The following is a 3,752-nucleotide window of genomic DNA, read 5'->3' on the forward strand; positions in this document are numbered from 1 at the left end:
AACTGTGATCTTCTAATACTGAAAACAAAAATTGGGGTATAGGTATCAAGTTTTATATTTCTAAATGACTAAATCTAATAAAATGAAAAACAGGTTTACTAAAACAGGTTCAAAAGACAATACAGGAGATAAGCTATAAAACCAAAGCATGAGGCCACTCATCATGGACACCCGAGCTACACAGACCCTGACAGACCCCAGGGCGAGAAGAGGGGGGCTGAGAAGCTAGTATTTCCTCCAAATCCAAACTTCACACTTTGATTTTAGTTTTCTTTTTAAAGGTTTTTAAAAAGTACCCCCCCTCCCCCGCCCCCCGGCGCCGGAGGCTGGCAGGTGCTGGCTGAGCACAGTGCGGCGTGCCAGGCTACCCACCTCAAGCTTGCGCCCAGGTTCCCCTGTTTTCAACTGCCTCTGTTTCTCTGCACGTACTTGACTGTGCAGGCGAAGGCTGCACACCCAACCATGACAGACAAGTCGGCCAGGGCCAGCCCAGGAGGCCATGAGACCAGTGGGCCTGCTGAAGCCAGAGAGGTTGAGGAGCTGAAGCTGGTCCTGGCCGCGGAGCATCTCCCCGTCCGGAGCCCCGTCTGATAAGGGGAGGGTCTGGGATCTGCTACTGCGTTGTCTCGTGCTTTCTGTTTTTGTTTCATTTCCTCCACGACTTAAGGAAATTACCCACTAAAGACTTTGTCTTTTGAGTTAAACGCTAAACTATGTGCTGCCAGTTATCTTTTCATGAAGTCAGGCGTCTCTAAATGCCCAGAGTGGGGCCCTTCTCCATCCGGAAGCTAAGGATCCTGGTCTGCAGGGTGGAGACGGACCAGGCCAGGTGGTCTGGATGGAGATCCATGACGGGAAGACGCAGCCTCGTACAGCACTGAAACCTTCCACAGGGAGTTACCGTACAAATACTACGAAGTTTAAAAGGAAATTCTCTGGGAAAAATTACTTGTCCGTGATAATAGCCACCTTTGCAAGGAGTCATCTGAAGGCCTCAGATCACGTAGTGCCATTCAGCAATATTGGAAGGGACCACAGACGTAAGGCACCGGGTCTTTTTTAAGCAGAAGATAGTTGCGTTTCAGTCTCTGGGCTGCTATTGTTGAAGCTCTCTTATTGCCCGGTCCCCACCTGTGGGACGCGGCTGTGCTCAGGCTGCAGGTGGCGAGGGCCAGAGCAGGATGCTGGAGACCAAGGTCGGTACCGGAGAGCTGAACCACACGGGGTTCCAGCCCGGGACACACCACAGCACCACTCCTGCCACGGCCCCAAGATTCTAATTTTTGCAAATGAATATCTAGTTGGCTTACTACCAAAACCAAATTCTTCCCCACATAACTTTTCATGTCAGATTTCTGGGCTCTTTCTTATATTCTCCTTGTCTATTTCTCAGCTAATAATACACCATCATAATTGCTATATATTTATAATTCATCTTTATATCTGAGAATAGAAGGTCTTCAGCTTTTTTTATACTTCTGCAAGATTACCCAAACTTTTCTTGACTTTTTCATATACATTTTAGAAACAGCTAATCAGGTTTACTAAGACTTGCTGGGATTTTTATCGGGATCGCTTTGAATTAATACATTAATTAGGAGAGAATTTACAAGTTTACAATAGTGATTTTTCCAAAGCTTAAACCTGGAATAGCACATTTATTTAGGTTTTCTTTAATTAATGTTATTCACATTTTGTGGTTCTTAGGGGAGGGCTGTTGCTCCTCTTCTGTTATATTTATTACTATGCATTTTATCTTTCTTATGCCATTGGAAATGTTATCTTTTGTCTTATTTCCTAATTAATTTTCCCATATATAGAACTTGACTTTTGCATATTGCCATTGCTAAATTCCATTATGATTATGTATATTTTTTCTTTTATATATTATCATATTATTTGTAAAAGAAATACAATTTGATTTATTGCCTTCCAATCTTTATACCACATTTAAAAAAAATTTCTTTCCTTATTGCACTGGCTAAGACCTCCAGTATGATGTCGATAGACCACAACATCGTTTTTTTAATATCCATAAAATGTTCCCAGATGGAAAAGCCATATAGTTCTTTTTTAATAAGCATTCTCTCATTTCCTTCCCTTCAAAGTGCAGTCACTTAAAATAGCACACACGGTATTCCTTGTTCCTTGCTTCGCTTCTCAGCCATTTTATGACTGAACACACACTGGCTTCCTGCGTCCTATTTCAGTGACACTGCAAATGCCATTCATCACTCCCTGAAATTGTATAAAGTTCCTCGTGCTTCTCTGTTGTATCTGTAAGTCTCTTCTGAGAGTCTTTATTGCCTCTGTGAAGCCACACTTTTATAAGGTTTATTGAGCTTCGTTTTTAGAAGAGGAATTTTAAAATCAGGAAACGCTTATGTTTGTCTCTATGGGAAGTTTCTTATTTAACCATTTTAAATTCTCTAAGCCTAATTTTTTATCTTAATGTAAGATAATATGTGCTTACGAGGCTTATGTAGGAAACAGATATGTGTGAAGTGCCTACTGCGTGGCTGGGCATGTGATAAATGAGCACTTCTTTTACTCCTTTGAAGTGTCTACTTATGTTCCTGTACTCCATAAAGTTAAGTTTTCCTACAGGTTTCGTTTAGAGCTTTGTTCTTCTCATTCCAATCACTTGTATTGAGTGATATGATCTTATTATCACCGTCTTTTAAAGTTCAGCTTGAGCTTTACCTCCTTCACTTTTCCTAAGCAAATCTAACATATATTTCTTTTTTTGTGTTCCCATGTTATTCTCACATATCACTTGCTATACTCTAATAACATACACTTCCTGTTTTTTCAAGCTTGAATATTAGGTTGTTTTTTTGAAAGGAAAACTGTGTTCCATTTATGCACCTGAGAATTTTGGGACTTGATGTTCATGAAGTCATTCAACCTCCCATTTGTAAATGAACTTTTTCACATTATCACTTAGGTATATGGCTGCTTAAATTCATTACAAGACTTTCACTATTATTCACTTATATTATGAAGTACATAAATTATCCAGGAAAGTATAAAGGTAGAATTGTGCACACACAGATTATGAGATTATCATGTACTCCATTCTTCTCCATTTTTAAGGAGAATTCTTTCCAAATTTGCTTTTGCAAACAATGCCACGTTAAATCTTTGTTTCCTTATGGCACTCAGATGGGTATAGGGAATGAGTACTTTAAATCTTACCATTTGTTAAAGAAATTCACTTAAATATTTAGAAAACTTACAAACCCATCAGCAGTTTATTATTATGTCTTTCTTGTTTTTCCACATCTGAGCCAACACATGGGATTTTGAGAATATCTAATATTTACTAACTTAATAGAATAAAATATCATCACAATTCTAGATACATTAGTATAGTCATTAACCTCTGGTTTCCTCTTATGTTGACCCTCTTTTTTGTTTTTTGTTATTTTTTCTCATACTGGGATGTTTGTCTCTTTCTTTTTGATAGTCATTGTTTTTTAATTTTGTGTTTAGCCTTTTGTTGTCTTTTATGTAAATATCTTTCCCCAGTTCTTTAAAAACTTTTTTTACATTACCCATTATGCTTTTGACATCACAGATTTAAAAATTGTAATAGAATCAAATTTTGATATGCAGTGAGATTTAGCAAAGTTCTCCATTAACTTTGAAAGCTGCTGTGGTTTCATATAGTGTATTAATTTGCTTATCATGTTCAATGATAACTTTTCTTGTTTTCCCTTTTGTATACGTTAATTCTTTATTACTGATTC

At 38.2% G+C, this 3,752-nt stretch overlaps 1 pseudogene; it reads right to left on the bottom strand.

Moving 5' to 3' along the window:
- Positions 1–401: 401 nt before the first annotated feature.
- Positions 402–1,112, bottom strand: LOC106848211 (ubiquitin-conjugating enzyme E2 J2 pseudogene; annotated as a pseudogene).
- Between the last annotated feature and the right edge of the window lie 2,640 nt (positions 1,113–3,752).

Source organism: Equus asinus, chromosome 18 (genome assembly GCF_041296235.1).
Source record: "Equus asinus isolate D_3611 breed Donkey chromosome 18, EquAss-T2T_v2, whole genome shotgun sequence".
In the NCBI taxonomy this organism is placed as follows: Eukaryota; Metazoa; Chordata; class Mammalia; order Perissodactyla; family Equidae; genus Equus; species Equus asinus.